The sequence below is a fragment of the Drosophila virilis genome, chromosome X, assembly GCF_030788295.1.
Source record: "Drosophila virilis strain 15010-1051.87 chromosome X, Dvir_AGI_RSII-ME, whole genome shotgun sequence".
NCBI classification, from domain to species: Eukaryota; Metazoa; Arthropoda; class Insecta; order Diptera; family Drosophilidae; genus Drosophila; species Drosophila virilis.
This window is the reverse complement of record NC_091543.1, coordinates 24,177,620-24,199,723: the sequence shown is the minus strand read 5'-3', so window position 1 is coordinate 24,199,723 and position 22,104 is coordinate 24,177,620. Positions and strand designations below refer to the sequence as shown.

General features: G+C 36.6%; 1 protein-coding gene across 3 annotated transcripts in view; it reads right to left on the bottom strand.

Moving 5' to 3' along the window:
• The window catches only part of LOC6631513 (uncharacterized), a 59,642-nt gene extending 38,375 nt beyond the window's left edge, over positions 1-21,267 (bottom strand). The window contains exons 1-2 of one of the 3 annotated variants that reach the window (XM_070211177.1): positions 19,946-20,406; positions 19,822-19,879 (exon numbers count right to left, since the gene is read on the bottom strand). The gene's annotated coding sequence lies outside the window, so the exon portion shown is untranslated. Of the gene's footprint in view, positions 1-19,821; positions 19,880-19,945; positions 20,408-21,133 lie in introns of those variants that run through there. The other 2 variants (XM_002055274.4, XM_070211178.1) reach the window with 2 other exon arrangements.
• Between the last annotated feature and the right edge of the window lie 837 nt (positions 21,268-22,104).

Sequence of the window (22,104 nt, the reverse complement as noted above, 5' to 3'; positions counted from 1 at the left end):
GAAAGGATTTGAACAGACAGAAGGATGATTTTTGGACAGCATAAATTATTGTTTCTACGCATTGATCTTGGGAACTTAAAGAGCTACAGTCACCAAATTTAGTATGCGGATTCTCGTTTAGCCTACATAATCCAAAATACATCACTTCTAAAATACTCATCCCATCTTCAATGCCCATAGAAAGTTTGATTGAGTTTGGGATAAGTGCTTTGAGTAACGTAGCTCATAGTAGGCCATGAACGGAACCGCAGGACATAGTACTTAGGTAGGAAAAAGCATTGGTTCAAATCATAAATTGCGGCACATTTTTGTTGGGTTTCTAGCGTATTCAATATTATACCACTAACCAACTATCAATACTATAATATTTTGATACTTATAAAACAAAGGTCTCTTACAAAATTAATAACATTTGATGCGGTGCCTTGGTATATGCGACCACGCATACTTAAACTTTGTGGTAAACTGAGGAAATATAGTCATATTTTTAATGCCGCTGCCCCGTTGCTTTTTGTTATTATTATAGCTGCAATGCAGGGTATAATGAATTTTTTAATAAAAGCTGACAGCTTTGGAAGCAGGAAATAATGCCGGGCCGCATAGTATAACAACTACAACAACAGAGAAATGAAATAATGAAGGGCGGCCACAATGCGGCGGCGTTGTTGTTTTCCCTCTACTCCACCACATGCTCCGCTGTGGCAATATTTATTTTGCACTTAAAATAAAAAAAAAAAGTTTAAATAAACGGCGTCACCTGTCATTTGCATAAGCATCGTCGGCATACTTCATAACAACAGCGCCAACAAAAGCAACATCAGAAAAATGAAAGAATGAATACAGCTCGACTGAGACATGCCCGATCAGAGCTCCCAAAAGTCTGAGAACCTTTTTGGAGGCACAGGTTGGACCATCTCTCTATTGCATATCTTTTTAAGCAAAACTACTATTTACAACCGATTGTCTACAAGAAGAGTCTAACTGAAGAGTCTAAAAACCTACAATTTCAATCGATATGAACCACATAACATAATAGTCCGATTTGATATGATTCTTCAGATATGCTGAAGTATAGTGAAGCTCATTATTGCCATAATTAGTCTTCGTTTAATAAGCTAAGCAACTTAATCATCGACGGATCATTCCTTACGCAGCTTGTTCCTCTCTGACCGATTACGACTTAACTTTTTATAAGTTGATCAAGAATTTATTAAGAATTGAGAGATGTCTCCTTTTATGCCTTACACATTTCGTAAACAAATTACAACACCCTCTAAATAGACTTTAAAGATATAATATTCTATCTTTTTCAATATTGGAGAATATGGCAAGGTATCCATAATATTGTATAGTTGGTTTCCATGTCCGACGAGAACCGACATACAAAATTTGCTCTCTCAAGCTCTTCTAATCCGTTTAGTGGATTTATGAAAACATGCGAAGCACATCAAAGAATCGTTCAAATTTATTAATGGTGCAAATAATTTAGAGCCGACAAAAGTTTGCCTTTTCAATAACCAAACTTCGAAGCGAACCCGAGGCAAATTAATTGCTTCAATGTGTTCAAAATTAGCTTCAAAATAAAATTAATATACCCCTTATACAAAATGTTCATTCAAATTCACTCATAAGTAGCAATAAACACCGCCTGTTGCTGCATGCATCTAAAGCCTTTATATTATGTACTTTAGTAGAACATTTGAGTGCGTCAACGGCTCAACGGCTCGGCGCAGTGGTCCTTAAAGCGGTCCCAGCTCTAGGGATCAAAACTCTTTTCGGCTTGGCTTTTAGTGTTTAATTGTACATATAAACATATATATAAAACCGTAGGAGCTATTAAACTGAAGTGTTCACAATAGTTACATTTTGCTACCGTTAAGATGGGGAAACTTTTTTATGAAACTTTTTTCTTAACCATCCGATCGGCCTCAAACTCGTTTTTAAAGATCTTTGTGAGCGTTCTTAGGTGTCAAAGGCGGGTCAAAGTTGATTCCAACAGCTGGTTTTATATTCAATGCAATTCAAACAATTTTTTTTTAAATATATATAAAGATCAAGATGGGTTAAAGGCTAATATCTGAAATTTTATAAAATTTCCAGTACACATTTTTTATGTAGGTAACATTTTGTTCTTTGCTGTTGAATTTTAAATCTAGTTCACTGCGCAGCAAGTGTAGAAACGTGAAATACGTCTATTTGGTTAAGCCTCGAATTGTTTTGCGTTTGTTTTTGTTACGTTTTATTTCGTTTCGATTTGTAAGCTTTTTTATACTCTACTAGGGTAAATAGGGCATATTGGTTCTGTGAAAATGCATTCAACAGATTCTAACAGGCATTTCCGGGGCACCAGAATTTTTTCCTTTTTTCGATATCTTCCTCCGCTTCTTACAACTCAACAGCTTGGACTGTTTTTGCAAGTAATCGAAATTAATATAATCGTAAACGAGCTATCTATCATCATCTTTATAGTCATCATAGACATCGCCAATAGTTGATGAAAATGAACGCATTTGGCATGTTGATTAAATTAGAAGGATGCTTTAATCAAATGCCATTGGATCGATGGATGGATCGCAAATAAAAAACATGCAAATTTAATTGAATCGTGGAAATAAAAAATAAAATAAAAAGTTAAATAACAGTGCGATAGTCGAGTTTGTGCGACTAGAGGTAACCCTATATTCAGCGCCGAGATAGTCTAACCTGCATTCGATCATTCCTTTCCTTTCCTTTCTCTGCATATATATATATATATACTATTATATATATTACTATATTACTTATAGGGTTGGCAGAAGTAGGTAGTACTAACTTTTGCAGAGACACTTTTTACCCATTTTACAAATTTTTAATGTGTACAGGGTACAAATAGCATGCGCAAGCGCACATAGACATTTCGATAAATAGGAAACCAGCACATAGAGCAATTAAATTAATGGCATTTTGTAATATTTATTAATCAAACGTTTAAAAATATTCCACATGAACAGTTTTCCACATTCGACGACGAACTGCGAGCTAACATAAATTTCTTGTCAACATCATCCATCAAATGTCTCAGAGTAGCTATATACACATGTGTGTGCGAGTGTGTGGATGTTGTGAGTGGACGGAAGGTGGTGTGGATTTGGATCTGGGTGTCACGTTTCACGTCAGTTAGGCGCAGCTTTGATAGAGATACATACACAAACACCTGCCAATGTTAATATGTACATTGTACATGGAGAACAAAAAGTTTTGTAAATTGTCCAACTTTCAGCAGGCTAAATTTAACTGCGAACTTTCTTGCTGAATTATAAAAATATTATTTAATTAGAATATTGGGTTTCATCCATTGTTCGACAGGAAAAAAAAAACTTTTTCTATTATAGATTGCGAATAAACAACTTAACCTGAATTTTATAATTGAAGCAGGAAGACATATAAGTCTTACCTTAATTCATGAGTATCGCCTAATACGTTTATACTTATATAAAATTCGCTTTTTTTTTCTCTCCATCTGAAGCGGAAAATAAACTTGATCCGCGTTGGGTATTAGAGAGCATGCATAGCGGATATTAAGCGTTATTGCCTGGCGCCAAGTTTTTAGATTTAAATTGAAAATAACTTTTCCAACCTTTTCCTGCCCGTAATAAAATTTAAAACTTTCCCCACCATTTTGAGCCAAAATTTACATTCAGCGAAATGGATTTCCGCAATCAGTGAATCACGTTTTAAATAGAGCACAACATAGATGTTGGCATTGGGATTGCGATGGTTTGGACATAAAACAAAAAATTGTATTCAAGCGTTTACCGCACATTTATCGTCAATCGGGACACCCGATTATATATACGAATGATTGTTTGATGATATAGACAACCGGTTGAGAAATTTCCCAAAAACAGAACCTACATTCTGCCTAGGCCGACAGTTTGCGGTAAAGCATTAAATATTGTGAAAAGTCAACTGTGCTTTGATTTGTTTACAAGAATTAGGTATGTTAAATTGACTTAATGTTGTTTCGAGTTAAATACCGGATAAATTACAGCCACAAAGTCAAGAAATTCTTTGATGCCTTTTAAGATTTGCTTGTTTCAATTTAAGCTCATTTCTAAGTACCCTGCTCCAATATATATATATATATATGTAGAAGAAAGACTTTCCTGTGTACACTTGAGTGCGCGAGTGTGTGCACCAACTGTGTAGCACAATTTGGTGCCAGCTGCAAATGAATATGGGAAATAATTTCAAGATGACAACTGAGGGAAGCATTTAGCGCGTTAGCGATTCTTTGAAATTTGCTGCTTATGACACGCCCACGCACATAAATTGTTGCTGCTTGGCTTAATTTTCAACTTGAGCCTTCGGTTTTTATTATTTTTTTTATACTTTTTTTTCGGCAGCCGTTGCAGCCAGCAGGGCGTCAAGTGAGAAGCTTGAGATGAGATGAGGCGCAGAGTCTTGCAAAAGTTACGTCAAGAAAATTAGGTAGAAAAACACAAGTATGTATATAAAATGTTTTTATATTTGTGTATGTGTATAAGCATATGTACACAGGCACACACAAACACACACACACACACACACACAGACGCACATACAGTTTAATTGATGAGCATAAGGGATGTAAAGTGAGTTGTTTGCGTGTCAGTTGCTTGACTATTTCATCTTGAAGTGCGCACTTCACTCGTGTAATTTGCTTCAACACACGCAGCCACACACACTTACGCACACCCACATACACACACACACACACACGCACACCAGCATAGTGGCTGCTATTAGGATACACGCACGTGCTTGGATGTGCTGACATTTAGATTGAAAAACGAGAGCCGAAAGCAAAGGCAACATATAATCGAAAAATGCCAGACGGAATAATACAAAGCAATGTTTTCATTTGACTGCCGCCAGAGGGCGTTACAGGTGCGCGTGCTTGTATATATGTATATAAATACAATATATATGTGTATCACACTTAAATATATATAGCTGTGTGTGTGTGTGTGTGTGTGTGTTAGTGAGTGCGTGTGGCAAGCGAAGTGAATTGAAGCGTATGCTAAATTTTTATTGAAGTGCATACAAACAAACTGACTCCAAGGCAAAGGCAACGTTGCTCCCAGACCGTCGCCCTGTTGACAGTGGCGGCCCTTTGGGTTAGGCAACGTCTGGCCGCTCCCTGGTAATTTTCCTGTGTCGCTGCTCAAACAGCAACAGCAGCAGCATCAACAACAACAACAACAACACTGTTAACAACAATAACCGAAAAGAAGTTGCCAGGAAGCAGCTGGCTTAAACACAATTTAAAACGTTGCCAAAGAGCGAGCAGAGTTACATTAGCTTTGACATTGTAGCTGCACGAATTTCGCATACTCTATTATTAAAACTATATAAATACGGAACACGCACTCTACTTATTATTAAATCTTATATATATATAATATACATAGGATTTTAGCATAAACGAAATTAACATTTTACAACGAAGAAATAAATTAATTTACTCAAAAAAAGTTTTTTTTTTAATTAATTCAAAAAATCAAATACTTGAAAATAATAGTTAAATATTATAAATAATATAATATAACAGTTATATATACATTTTATTCATAATTTAACAATTTTTTTAAATAAATAAAAAAATGTAATAAAAATGTTTTCACACGAAATCTGACAGAAAACCAGTTGCTCAATTGAATTTTGGGCATACAAAGGGTATCCATAGGCTTATAAAGTAAATCAATCTTACTCCGCCCACCAATACACTGCAAACAATTGACGGTCTTGAATATTATAGGTCAATAGTTGCATAGGGTACCCATAGTTGGGTGTGTAAGTGGATCGAACAAATTATTGCTTACAATCAATAAGGATGTATACGATATATCAGCTGGAAGTTGGCGTCTTTGGCTAGTACAGGGTATTGATACGTCACGTTGACGCGAACAAGGATGGCAACACAAAAGTTGAGTTCAAACACTCAATCATTTTTACACCCCAGCTACTACAACAACAGCAAACATTTGTTGTCAATAAATGTGTGTATGTACAGACACTCACACACACATATATGTATATATAGCTGTGTACACACATACACACACACACACACAGACACACCCTTGAAAGAGTGTTGACAGTGTACAACAATACAATAATAACAAAGCAGCCAGCATCCACCCGCAGCAACAACAGGTGCAGTGTACCGTATTTGACTATAAATAAATTTTAAATATTTTTTGCGAGCTGCCGCAAAGCGTTTGGGCTCCCACCGGGCTGGGATGAGTTGGCTAGGAGGAGTTTGGGCCAAGTTTGTGTGAGGGGCCGTCGCGTGCGGTTGGTATAAACCTGGGCAGTGGCACAACTTAAACAAAATGGCTGACATTTAGCTAGCGGAAATGTGTATCAGGAGAAATTTCGTAACCTGTTTTTCAGGGGCAATCGAAAAATAAATTAAAACCAATAAAATTTCTTCAGACGTGGGTGCTTGACTAGCAGATACCCTGTAGTCAGATCTGAAGTTGCCTTAGATACATTCGTGCTTTCCTGGCTGGCATTTAGCTAGCAAAAATCCGCTTGACTACCCGATACTCTGTAACCGGATCTGAAGTGGCCTTAGATACATTCGTGCTTTCCTAGCTAGCGAAAATTTACATCATCTTTTACAGATTTGTAAAGGGTATGCATTGCATTTAACGATATAGACTTTCTGAGTTTTCAAGCATATTTTCGCACAACTCAATTTCATGAGTCACTCGAGCAGACACTGTTAAACAGCTACAAGAATGTAACTCAGTTATTGGCCAACACTTAAATCAACTTCAAGCTGCGTTGTAACACGAGGCTAAGAGTAGCGACACGCACGCTTCGCTTAAATATTTATTATTAAATATAATAAATAGAAATATCAATAATGTAAAATCGATTTACATTTATTTATACCCATTCGTATACCAACCAATATCTAACAACATTGTATCTACACACAAATACACAAGTGCGTAACATAAATAGATATGTAGCCCGAGTTAGAAATATTATTTGTATAGCTTTCCATATTTAGCAGTTGATTAGTGTACTTGCCGAAGCACAGGGTATCTCCAGGGCTAATTCTCTCTACACGCACAATTTGAAATTCCGTTTTTGTTGCTGTAGATATTATTGATGTTTTTGTTGACTTGAAAGACGTTCCATTAGCTTTGGCTGTACAGCACGTAGTCAGCCCACGCCCCCAGACTTGTTTTCTACTGACACTAAAGGACGTTACCAGCAGCCGAACTGCATGTTTTTGTTGTTATTTTCTTATTTTTTTCTTATTTTTTTTGGTACTTTTGTCGTTGTTATTTTACTGCACGTGCATTTAAATAAGTTGAATGAAATTAGAATTTGATTGACATTTTCACTTAAATGAGTCGAGGTGACAGCGGCCGCTACGTGCTGCCCACCTAATAAATATTGTTTGCGATGCGCTGTCGGACTACATACAAACAAACATACATACATACATACATGCCTACATACATACATGCATGCATACATACATGCATACATACATGCATACATACATGCATACATACATGCATACATACATGCATGCATGCATACATGCATACGTACATGCAACATGCATACCTGCATACATACATGCATACATAGATGCATGCATGCATACATACCTGCATACACACATGCATACATACATACATACGTACGTACGTTCATACATACATACATACATACATACCTACATACATGCATACCTACATACATACATACCTACATACATACATGCCTACATACATACAACCCTCACATACATACCTCACACATGTAAGAAAATTGTAATGCAATAATTCAATATTCATTTTATATCCTTATCCCATTCAATATATGTAAGAAACGGAAATCTAATAGGACACTTTAAGTCAATATTTAATACATTTTTGGCTTAAGTTTTAACCTAAGGATAAGTTTTGTAAAAGCAAATTTTGGAATAAATTTGACATCAATTAAGAAATAACTCAATGATTCCAGAAAACAGATACTTTTCGTAAATTAGTAATAGGGAGGAGTATATTATATTTTTACCAAACGATTTTGAATGTGTAATTGATCTAGCAGCTAAGCCATGATGTACTCAGATTAAAAAATTTGTTCAGTTTGGCAAAGTCGCAAAATTTCCGGCTAGATTTACGGTTCGATTCGTAGTAAGAGAAAATGTTAGGTCCGGACTCGAACCGATTCGGCTCAAAACCTGTTTTAAGCTTTGTTTCTTAGCTTGTAAATGATTTGCATTTGGCAACTGAAACTCTGCTGGAGCTTGATTTTTGGCCATTTTAATTGAATGAATGTTAAATCTTGTGCATTATTCATGTATTTGATGTCAATGCTAGACACAACGAACACAATAACATCAATCCCCTCATAAGTGCGGTCAAAGTAATTTACAAATTGCCAATTACACAAACAGCCTGCTCTCAACTTATCGACCGACCGGACCGCTCGTCAAAGCCCTATTCCCAAATTACGTTAATGAATTTGAAATACGCGCTACTCTGAGCATAGCAAAGGTTAAACATCCTTTCAGACGCTGTTTGTTAATACTTTGATGCTGATGTGACATATAGCAATGCATCATGAATCGTAAGGGAACAGGTTCGTGCGGAATTCCTTTAAGCGATACTTGAGCTAGAAATACGATGTTCTTAACACACATATATATTTATCATTCTGTAAAGGTCGGACATGCATACATTTATCATTTCAAGTAATCCTAGTTTATAGGGCCTAAACAAACGGAGGACATGCAAGCAATACATGATAAGTACAAATGTGAAAAGATTCAACTGCAGAGTAACTTCTAGTTCTCTTCCTTTGCCAATCTGCAACATAATTAATGATAATGCCAATATGGCTATTCATATTATCTTCTCGTTTATTAATAATAATTTGTTGGATAACATCGAGCTTGGCCTCTGCTTCAACGATTCCACCCTTAAAGTTTGGCGACTGCAACCGAATGCAGCTACTCAATTATTCAAGTTAATTGACACATGTCACTGGCATTTGCTGTTGTCTACAAATTCACCCTATTTTTTTTATTTATTTTTTTTGGTAAAGTGCAGATTTTTTGTTGTGCTTAAAATGTATTTCACAATAAATAAAATAGTAACTCGATAATGGCATTTATGGAAGGGATTATGATTGTAATTGTTTTGGCTACGAGCCACGTCAAATTTAATTCTTTCTTGATGAAAAGAGTATTGCGGTGACAAGATATATAAGGACATGCTCTAATATAGGTCGTACCAAAGATATATAAATGTTATTTGACGTGTACGATTCGTCAAACTCCGTTTGACATCGAACCGGTTTGAGCCCATATTTTTGTTTGACAAAAATCGAGTCTTTGGCCAAATAATTGTGTAAAAAACAGTCGAACTCTAATCTAAGCATTAAAAAAAAAAACATATAATTAAAAACATATTTTTTAATTTAAGATACTACTGAGAGATTTACTAACTAACTATAATAAATAAAAAATATAAAAAACATTAATTTAAATTACAATAAATTCATAAATATGCAAAACCAGGTTCACGAACCGAAGCAGAAGGCAAAGCATAGGTCAATATAATTCCCAAATTATACTGCGTTAGGCAAAGCTAAAATAAGTGAGAAGAATTTATTTATTATTTATTCATGTTGAATTGAATTACCATGGCTAAAAGTTAAATTGATCAAACTGTCGGAAAAGTTTAATAAAATCAAGACATTAAATAGCACATAAAAAAAATAAATATGTTTATATGTCAGTACTCTTCTCTGCGGATTTCTCTTTTACAAACAATTTTGTATCAAAAGAAAATCAGCTCACGTTATGTCAACAAATAAACAATTTGCATTGTTTGGCCAACGTGGTGTGACTTCTATCAGAAATTCAATATCAACAGTTTGTCGTGTGTGTGTGTGTGTGTGTGTGTGTGTGAGTGGGTGTGTGTGTTTAATGTGTGTGTGTGTGTGTGTTGTCCTGTGTGCTCACTTCGACATTGTCAAGATAGCTGGCGACCTTGAGGACAAGTGCTGTTGAGTGCCTGCCAAGCATTTTAGAGCGCACACTTTTCGACACTTTTCAACACTTATGCCGCATAGTTCAAGTGCACACCTATACATATGCACACACATGTATGTAAACACTTATGTACACCCGAGATACTTGTGCATGCATACACGCACACACACACACACACACACACACACACTATATATATATATATATATATATATATATAGAAGCAACAGATATAGCACTACCCATCTATATATACATATGCATATATATGTTTGTGAAAGCGTCCATGTTGTGGGATTGAAGGAAAAAAAATGGCACTTCTTTAAATAGACAGCATTACGCTCCAGCTGAACTCAAAGCCGCCCCTTCGCCTGGCCCTCCCTCACCCACTGTGTACACAACCATCCTGTTGCAGGCCAGTTCGTGCGTTTTGTGAGAGCTTTATGGCTTTGCCTCCTGCCACACACTTATTCATTAATGTCGCCAGCTGCCCACTTGTCTAGCCTCAAGCCACAATCTCCCTTCCTTATCACGTGCTGCCTCCAACTGCTGCGCTCATTGTGAATCATATTTGGTAATGCTCAAATTCCCCATAGAGAGATCCTTATTTAAGTTCATTTTTGGCTCTCAGCGGAAAATTACAACATGTCAGAACGGATGCAACCAACTGGGCAATACTCTGTTCACTGCCTACTAAGCGATTAAATGAGCAAGGGAAGAGTATGTTTAATTAGTAGAGAATTAAATCCAAGACTGCCATCACAAAGCAGTCACACGAGAAGTGCAGCTGTAGAAATCTGTTTGTATTCTTTACTATAAACTAAACCTTGGGGCAAAGTTAATCGTAAAATTGAGCTGCTGCACTATAATTTTGATTATGGCCAAGGCTGAAACCAAATCCACGTTTCATCGGGTTTACTAACCAAGCCATGGCAGGATGTTGTCAACGACCATCTATTTTGAATGTTTAGTTCTGGCTACCATATGCCAAATCAAATCTACAATAAGAGCTTATTAAAATGGTCCCGATGACAAAGGATACACTAATCGATATATATGCAGTATATATTACGTACATACTTGTATATGTAAAACATGTACAACAATCCTCATTTAATCAAGCCACACTCTTAGACACAATTCTGTTCAAGCCAGGGCAATAGCTAGTTGGCATTGCTTGCTGTTGCCAGGAAATCGAAACGTTGTCCCCAGGATAACAGAGTGAATTATTTTGCGACTACTTGTAATGATCATGTCGGAAAAAAAAAACAGGAAAAAATACAGGCAGCCCAGCTAGGAATGAAGCAAAATCAACAGTATGAACTAATAAAAATTGCTATATGCTCTGGCTGCATTTGGGATTGGCTCTCAGGGGAGTGAAAACAAAGGGTGCATTGCCGTACGAAATGCATTTTGCGTCAATTGCCAAGCAGTTGGCGAAACCAAAGTCCGTAGAAGCCATTCGAAGCCATGAGGCATACCCAGCGCGTAGGCACACGACAAGACCGCCATGCTGTTCCCTGAGGCAAGCCAATCAATGCAGTGAAATGCACTGGCTGCCACTGCTAGCTGCCACCACACACACACACACACACACACACACGCACACACACACTCAAGCACACACAGTCACACAACATAATTGCCAACTTACCAAAGTACGCTATGAAAGTTTTCGCAAACAAGCAGCAAGTTGATATTTGCAGAACCTTGATTCTGATTTTGATTTTGTGATACACGTGGCCACCATATTACAAAAGCAAGAGGCTGACTCTGGCATATAAAATCCAATTCGAGCCATTGTTGAGCTCCACAAACAAGAAAAACCACAACAAATAAAATATCTTGAGTGTTTGACCAGAAGCTGGTGCAAAACTATATATGAAAAATGCTGTCTGTAGATCCCAATGAACGACAATCCTTAGCAGCACAGTGAATCGCAAATCGACTCAGTTTCTTAAGATGTTCACGAATAAATAATCTATGGTAAATGTTTATCTTGAATACACACAATTATAAACAGTTTTTAGCTCAGCCTGAAAAAATAAAATCTTGTATCTTTAAGATTCCTGAAATTAAGCGCAATTTAAACTTTTATGTTCCATGTTCAAATTCTCAACGAGTTATTGCTGTGAACATACCTAATCGGTACAGTTACTCAAAATGCGACGGATTTAACAGCTGGAAGCAAAGTTTGGAAATCAGAAACACTTAGCATGCAGATGTTACAATTACTACCCACCCGCCCGCGCATTCGTGGCCACAATTTAAACTCTAAATCTATTGCATATCTAAGGCTTACAACTTTAACACTAAAAAACTACACTAACAAGAAATTGAACCTTAAAGAGAGACAAAACGCGCAAATGTTCGGAACTAGCACACATTAATTGGATACAACCGACTGTGCAATACTCTGCTGACAGGTTAGTTACAGCTTAAGTGAGCCGAAGAGAGTTTGATAACTTGCGATACCTCTCTAACTTCAAGCTTTAACTTTACGAACTATCGATTTTTGCGATACGTAGTAACGGCGGTGGGCGTGGCGTGGGGAATTGGTTGAAGTTTAAGGCTTCAATGGCAGCAAAAAAAAATTCCTTTCATACCGTCAGTAAGAAGGTCATTGCACATAACCAATACAATTTATTACACTTTTTGAACAGAGTATTAACAAGTAAATAAAAAAAAATAGTTTATAGTCTCTTTGAGAGTGTCCAGCTAGGAAATACCCTATTTTTTTAGCAGCTTTAAGCATTGGTGTTTCTTTTTCTATCGAGTTGAATCATTTTATGAAATTATATAAGGTTGACCTCAGGGTTGACCAGCGGCGCTATACCAAGATTGGGCTATACATGATTTGTGCTACGTTTAGCTCTAATAATTTCTGAGGGATGTACTCAAAAATTGATAAAAGAAGTGGATATACAAGAATCAATAGGGTCTCAGATCTTGCCGATCACGAGAACAGACAGAGCCTCATGTTTATATCGATTTAGCTCGTTATCCTTATCAAGAATGTGTCGAGTTTATATGGAAAAGAAGCTGATTAACTTTGCCTGTTATACATTAACATGCATAAATCCATTGTGTTCAACTTATTTTGCATGTGTACAGGGTATAAAAATGAAAAACACACAACAGTATCCTTTGACAATTGTGCAATGTAAATGACATTTTTGCTCTGCGGCTGCTGTGCTACCTACAGGAATGGCGGGAAATGCGGGCTGCGAGTTTGGCCGTAAATATTGGCACGCTTTTCATTGCCATTTTTGCTAGCGGCTTTGCTGTGTGTATGTGGCTGTCGATAAGGGTATTGGTGGGTAACTGCTCCTGTGTGTATGTGCGTGTGTGGGTGTTCGTGCACGCGCGCGTATTTGTATGCGTCTGTTATTGGCCCTGTTTGAGCAGCCAGTTCTTGCAAGCTCACTTAACTTTCCAATTGTTTTTGCTGCTGGTGCTGCCGTTGCTGTTGTGGATGCCATGTCGAGCGTAAAATATTTGGCCAGGCAAACAGGCTACCATTACAGCTGCCCAGGGCACCCCAACCCTTTCCCGCTTTTAAAGGGGGTGCGACGTAATTAAAAGAAGCAACAAACAACAACAACAAAAAAAAAAGCACAAAATAAAAAGGGCAATACGGCGTCAAATTAAGCGTGCCCAAAACAACAAACAAAAAACGAGCCGAGGCAACTTAAATACATTTCGGTCTCAAGCTTAAAGTTTGGCTATCAAAATGAAAGGAATTTCCGCAGCTTCTTTTCAAATTCATATCCATAATTTTTCGTCTTGGCTATACAATTTTTTATGCGTATTTTAAATTTATTCATAACTGAAAGATGCATAACTTTTCCTTTTTGCTAACATTATTTACTTGCATATACTTATATATGTTTTAACATTCAGTTTGCCTTAATCCATTTATATTTTTTATTCCCCATTCGATTTTAATCAGCTTACTTTTTATATATCCACGAGCCAAGGTTATAAGCCTGAGTAGGCAGTAAGAGTGTCTACCACAAAGTCTTTAAGTTGCTTCACAATTTGGTGTAGGTGGTGAATTTTATTTAATTTTTAAATAATTCTAAAAGTATTCGTTCTTGAAAATCCTCACAAGAACCAACTGCACTAGACTTCAAATGGTGCATTATCTTTGAAGCAGCTTCCAATGCGAAACGCTTCAGACAAGCACAGCACAGCAGCGTTACCATTTCACCTAACCAATACACAGTTCTTTACTTTAAACAGACCTTAAGTCAAGTCACATGTCGAATAACCTGAAAGTATTAAAAGCATTTCAGCAAAATGTTGCACATAGCCAATACACCCTACTCACGTTCCGCACAGAGGATAAAATCAATCGCAACACAAAAATAAAACTGAATACACTCTTTCCATGTGAAGCCTAGAAAAGTTCAGTGCTTGTCTGGGATAAAACTGGAAAAGTATCGTAAACGAATCAACGAATGCTTAACATGCACACAGATGCTCTTATACCCAGCTGCCACTTTTCATTGCCATTCCAAAAGCAACCAGGATATAATGCGAACCACTTTGTACTAAGGTGCTCTCCTCTGAGCGCACTTCACTAAATTGGCCAGCATTTTTTTTTTCCTTTGCTGGTGCAGCTGCAGCTTTCCAAGCACCCTACAAGTTTGCCATTTGACGTCCTTCTATCTGGAGAGTTGCCTGCGGGCACGTTGGGAGGGCAAAGGGCAACTGACTAACTGCATTCCGTCCGCTGACCTCTGGCTGAGTATGCCAGCAATTCAGTTTTAAATATTTATGTGTGCTGGAGAGAATGTAAGTAAAAGTAGAAGTGTTTAATTGATGCCACTCGGGCATTAAAATTGCAAAGTATCCTTCAAAAATGCACTTTTTACTTCAAAGTAATGCAAAATGTGAAACAAGTAGGCACAATTCTTTTTCGTTTTTTAATTTGTTTTTTAACTAAATCGCTTCAAAATACAAGAATTTATATCATATTTCAGGAGGAGTTCAATTTGAAGCATAATTGAGATGAATTGAGAATTGACTTGTTTTTAAACATTACACAATTTAAACTAAAACTTCGGTTCAATGATATGCGAACTTGGGTTCCCGAACAGAACCTAAAGACAATCAATTGAATTCAAACCGCGAGCGGAACTAATTGATATTTTCTATTGGGCTTGCAGCCAGGGCTAAGAGAGACTAAATTTATGTTACGCCTCTTCCGATTGAATACATTTCTCCATAGATGAAGTCTAATTTTATGCCTTAGGAATTTGAAAGCCAGTTATGGTTAAAATAATTGCTCTGCATGGTCCCCTTTCCAACTATGCCAAGGCATAGCACGCCTTATGCATTTTTTATATTTTTTTTATTTTTTATATTTATCATTTACGAATTTTATGAATATAGGATATTGCGAAATTTTACAAAATAGGTTGAATAAGCCATAAACTATATTTTTAGCATGTGTTACACACAACCGGCATTCAAGAGCAGCTGCAGGTTGACTTGAGTGTAGTTCGTGGCTTTAAGGTCTATTTATAAAGCAATGTCAGCGATTGTTCGTGTTTGAAGGCGCACATATATATATATATGTATATATTTATATAGATTTATATATATATATTCATATAGCTCATCTGCATCAAACGCGTTGCCAGAGTCGTGCAAAATCGTGCAAAGTGTCTGTAAACATTTATTTCAAAAATGTATGAATATTGTTCTCATGCAATAGCACAACAGCAGCTGTTAGGGCGTGTGTGTGTACGGGTGTGTGTGTGTGCGCGTTGTTGCTGTGTGTTTGCAAATTCTTTTGAGCTTGCAAATGTGCAGGCGTCACATTGTTTATGTTGCTTGTGTGTGAGTTATTGTTGCGAGACATGATACTTTTTGTATTATGTAGCACGCAGCGCATTACAAATGACAGCCGCCTGTCACATACCCATAACAAACATTCGCACACAACACACACACACACACACACACGCAGGTCCATTAGTGTTGTTGTTATACTCTTGTAGAGGGTATCATAATTTTGTCACTTAAATGTTTCAGGCACAGAAGAAGACAGACATTGCCAACAACCTAGTCAATTTGACCATATCCGTCAGGCCGTCTCATCTGTGTGTTTATATTAAGAAAAGTCTCTCAGTTCAAGTTTTTCCAGATCGGATCACTTTATTTTATAGCTGCCATAGAAAGGATCAATCGAACTATATGTATTTGTACAAACGAGCTCTATTTAAAGACATTTTAGACTAGGACTGCATTTAAAAGTTTTTGCGACTGATGGCCTGATTCCTCTATGCTCAACATTTCTTACATTTACAAACTTCACCTTCTGCGATTCAATTAGCAGGTAACATATGAATGGCAAAAGTACCGCTTCTTTATCGATACGAAATTCGTTAAATCATTTTTCGCAAATATTAAATTTATTGCAAATGTGAAAAATGTGGTTTCCTAGGAGAAAACGAAGAGGCAGCATGCGTGACATTCGCAAAAAAAATGTATAAAATGTTATTAGCGAAATTAGGCTAGGGCCTACTATATCATATACACAGCTCTAAAGGAAGAATCGGTCGAAAGTTCCTTCTTGTTCAACCTCAGCAGTTACGAGCTTTGCAATTCTGAATATCAGACAGCTATATCATATAGCTGCTATAGGAACAAGCCTAAGGCTTTGCTTATAAATGCAATTGTTAGCCATATGTCAGTAAGGGTATTTAGCTTTCGGCGTACCGAAGATAGTCGTTCGTTTTTGTTGTTTTATTGTTCGTAGCTGCTCTTGATATCATGCACATACACAGACGTCGGCATTAGTTAGTCCTGGTGGCCTCTGCTACTGTTGTTGACACATTTTAGCCAAATCGATGGCAGCCAAGTGAATTATGGCCACATCCTAACCAAGCTGTTGACCTAACTGGTTACACACAGGCACACCTCTACCCGCGCGCGCCTTCACTTTGCTCGTTATTTAATTATAATTATAATTACAATTTTTTTTACTTTCTTTCGCTATTTTTTTCATTTCTCTTATGTCTTGGCAAAAAGTTTACTCAAATTGTGTTGTCATCAATTGGGCTTGGACTGGGGTTTTTGGGCGGCACACGACCGGATTTCGGGTCAATGTTGTTTTTCGTGTAATCTGGGCAAAAAATGCAATTATAATTTCATATTTCAATTAATGTAAAAGCAACAACGACCGCAACGATCGAAAGGGGCAGCGATTTTTTCATATATATGTATCTCTGAGTTTCCAGGCAGTGTAGGAAATGCCCTACAAACGAATGAGTATTCGAATGAAGTACATATGCATAGTACTTTTTTCAATAAATATTCGACTAGAGAATCAGTTGTACCAATAACTAAATGGGTACTTTTTTTCGCATAGTCATATTTGTAGTTATAAACCTCGGTACGCCGAAGATTTGAAGCCCTTACGTAAGTGCTGAGTTTGCTGAAAAATACAAGAGTTCAATTTTCGACCGATCGTTCCGGTTCCGACATATATATGTTCTGCGTGCACCAGAAAGAGAAACGCATGCAAGAGACTCGGTTGCTGATACTGACCTAGAATATATATATATTCTATATATATGAGGCTGACAAAACTAAAATACCCTCTGCAAGGGCATAAAAAGCAAATAAGATCTGAATATATAATTATGAGCATCATCAGTTGATATGCTGCTTCAACAATTAGTTATTAACCCAAATTAAACACAATTTGTAGATGTATTTCAGGTGAGCTCAGGTACAGGTTGATTTAAAACGTTGGTCGAATTTTAATATTAATTCATTCTAAATCGGAATTTATATATATGAAAATATGTCTTTAAAATGACAACGGACAATATTTATGGCATGCATATTAAATTTGTGGTTTTTAATATAGAAGCTGATTATTCACAAAAGCTGAATGAAAAAAAATGTAAATATATATAAAATATATAAAACATTGTTCGGGCAAAATAATTAAAATGTGGTTTATGCTTCCAAACGCCAAAATTCGTGTTTATTTTCCTCAATTGTTTTTTTTTTTTTTTCTGTCTGTCACATTTTTATCTTCGCACGAAAATAAAGTCAAGCTATTTATTAATATATATATTATTTTTATGATCAATTTTATGCATATATAAGATACATATACAAAGATGCTACACACATATGCAACGCAAACACACACAATCACACTCTGTAAATATTTGCTCGCAACAAAGAAGTTTATTTAAATTTCGCATACGCCTAGTTAGCCAACCCGTTGTTACTTTGTGAATCTCGTGGCCATTTCGCCTTGGCCCTCTGTCTGGGTACTGAGAGCTGAAATGACTATTTGGCTTAGTGGAAAACTCGTTGCGCCTGAAAAGCCACCAAAGACGTAAGTACAGTAATATTGCCTTAGAGCAGCGCCCCGACTGCCCATAAATAATTGTCGCTGGCTGTTGTCGTCGTCGTTGTTTTTTTCTTTATATATAATTTTTTTTTTGTTTCATTTTATTTTTGCTTTCTTTTATGTTAAAGAGGTTCTCGGAGGGCAGGTCTGCCGCCGAACATTTTAATGAGATTTTTGATTTCCAAAGAAATTCAAAACGTAACGTTCAAGTTTAGCCCGTTCGGGATATTGGTATCTCCTTTTCCCAATATTTCTCTCTCGCCCGCTCGCGCTGGTCTGGCCCGACAGGCAGCCAAGTTAATTAGCAAAAACAGATAACGTCGCATATATATATATATATATGCATATATAAATGAAAGGAGCAACCGGCATCTAAGGCCATCTAGAGTCTGGTAGGGGACTGGCTCTAACCCTCGCGCCCGCCACACCACCTCACAGCCCCTCACACACAAATTCTGCCCATCAGTCACTTAACCCAGCGGCGAGTGGGCGGGCGGGCGGCAGGCAAATCGGGCGAACGAGCAAAGAAAATGATTTATTATCTGCGAAGGCAGTTAAGTAAAATTGCTTGAAAATTGTTTGGGCAAACACCAGTTGGACCTCGTTACGGCCACAGTTACAGTTACAGTTACAGTTGCATTTACAGTTACAGTTACAGTTACATTTACAGTTACATTAAGAGAAGCCGTAACTCCTTATGTTTATGTTTTTTGTTGATATTTCTTCAAAGCTAATGAAGTGAAAAACCCACACAGCAAGTTCTTACTTTGATGCCAACCAAGTCTTAGATGTGTCTTTTGTTCGTGTTTTGCATACTTCAAGGCGTTATTTGCGTTCATTAAATTTAAGCTAGAAAAAAATTTAGAGACAAATTCAAAATGCACGATGTTGATTTTCGAAAGCCAAGTAATTTAAATATCACCTAAATGCTTGCAAAGGAACTTAAGTAAATAAATATGTAAATAGACAATATAAATAGAAAATGCTTATACGACTAGCAAAAGGGTTTCCATACCCCGTTGAAATTTACTAAAAGGGTTATCTGAGATTATAGGAAATGGATATCAGAGATCATAGAAGCCAAATCTTCAAGCTAGGAATGTAGCTGTTCCTACTGCAGGTACAATTTACTGTGAATTCCTCAAAATTTATTATTATCGATTTACAGATTCGATTTTTCTTAGGCAAGTTTTTGGGGCTTATATAGTCCCGTTACCATCAAGTGGTATATAAGTAGTACAGTTTGTATAAACAGTTTTGAAATGTTATCAAGCTAGTTGCAAGGTATCTCTGGGTTGAGTTGACTCACAACTGGAACATTCGGACTTAATATACAATCTAAATATACATATCGGAAATAACCAAATGTCTTCAATCTTACCGTTAGATTATTTAACTTTAAAAATGTTGTAGAAATTCAATTTCAAATAATATGGCACCTAAAAAACACAATTTGAATACGAATTATCTATCAAACTTCAATTATTTAGCCCCCTTATACTCACTTTTCTTGCCTAGATTTGTATTTGTTGTTTTTGTTGTTAGAGCTTATCTCGCGTAGAATTTGAACAGGCCTACGAATTCTTGGCAACAGCGTGAAACTGATAAATTCTGCTCGATTTATTAAATTCAGAAAATCAATTCAAAACTTTCGAATTTCGACTATGCTCAGCTAACAATTGCCGAGTTAAATGTAAACACCTTTTACTTTGGCACGGCAAAAAAAAAAGAACAACAAACAACACACACGAGCACTTATTTACTTTTGTTTTTTTTTTTTCAAATTTCAACCGTTAGGCGTACGCGCGTGTAACAGTTGTTCTTGTCCCCTGACGTTCAAATCATTGACTGTCACTGATGCTGAGCCAATGCTTAAGCTGCTGCCTGTCAGAGAGAGATAGAGAGACTGAGACTGAGCCTGAACCGAATCGCACGAGAGTCTGTTGACGAATGATTTTGAAATCGCAACGATGGACTCGAGTCCACAAGCATCCGTTTACAAGTCGTTGTACACTACAGAGACGCAACAGTGCCGTAAAAGCTTTTGCTACGTGTAGCTTTTACTGTTAGTCTCGCAACAGTTGCAATAGCTTTCCAAAAGCTAAAATCAAAGTCATGCTTAAATGCCGAAATGAGTTTGACAGGAGTGAAAATAAATCCTGTTCTGTCGAGCTTATTTTGCATTTAAATAGTAGAAAGCTTTTCAAAACATGTGTGTTCTGGGCGTAAAAACTTCTCTATGGTAAGCCCATTGATTTGCTTTGCTTTATTCAAATTATTCTGCCTGCGATTTTTTACCGTTACATACGTTTTCTTTGCAAATGCAAAATCAAGCGAAGTGCTCGCAAAAGAACAAAAGTATGCTAAAATACCGTTATGTTTTACTTCCCCGCTTTGCTCAACCGAAAACAAGCCGAAAAACACAAATGTAATTATAACTGTTTTTTTTTTTGGCGCGTCCTTTTTGGTACGTGGCATTCGCACAATGTGAAGAAACAACAAAAATTGGCACATACACACACATAAATACATATGTATGTATGTATGTAAATATGTACACACACAATATACATACATACTATTTTACACATTTCGAACGAGTAGAAAAATGAAATCATATTTATATATAAGAAGAATAATTAAAATTTAAAATCCTTTTTGAATCTTCAATTATTTGTTTGCTTTATACTCACATTTTTGACCAATTTTATTGTTGCGTTCGCCGATTATGTTTTACAGCTTATTAACACTAATTTTCCTTTCTTTTTCACTATTTGACACAGAAAAAAAAAAACAAAAAAATACACACCCTTTCATTAATTTTCACATTAATGCTTTACAGCTAATTAACACTTTTTGGCACCAGCGTGTAATTGACTTATTTTACTTGTTTTAGCACAGAAAAAAATAAAAAATAAAAATACACACCCACTCATATATTTTCACATTTTAACCGTTATGTGTAAGCGCTCGCATCAGTAGCTGTTGCCGCCTGACGTGCAGATCATTGACTGGCATGCTGAGCAAGGCTTGAGCGTTCTCAGCCAGAGAGCGAAAGAAAAAAAGTGTGAAGCTGAACAGAACGCACGCGTTTTTGTTCTCCGTATGACGTCACAGATAGATAGTTTCTTATACAATCGAACTGATGTACAATAAGTAATAAATATTGACAAACTTAATTTGCTTACAGTTTTCCTTAAAATGTGTTGGTTTTTAATGTATGCCTCTATGTACCCAATCTATAAGTACACTGTATTAGGCTTACAAACAATAATCCTATGAAGTGTGACGTTTTAATCTCTGATGCTGACGCGCCTCGTTGCGGCCCAGTGCGTAACCTGTGCTCGTCCTCTTTGGCGGAACTTAGCGTCAAAGCGAATTGCATGCGAAAGAAAATGGAGTATAGCAATAACTGTTTTATTGTGCGTCTTCCATTAGCAGTCATTTTCGCAGTGCATCATCATACATACATATGTATGTATGTATGCACATGTACATGCATGTGCTGTAGAAAGTCAAATGGTTACGCACAGGTTCGTCATTCGACACACATAATTGCCAGACGTAATACATTTTTATAGATTGGTTATTTTTACATTTTAGAATAATAATAATTAAAAAGCAAATCGAAGCAAAAATTTACCTCAAGATATCCGAAAATACA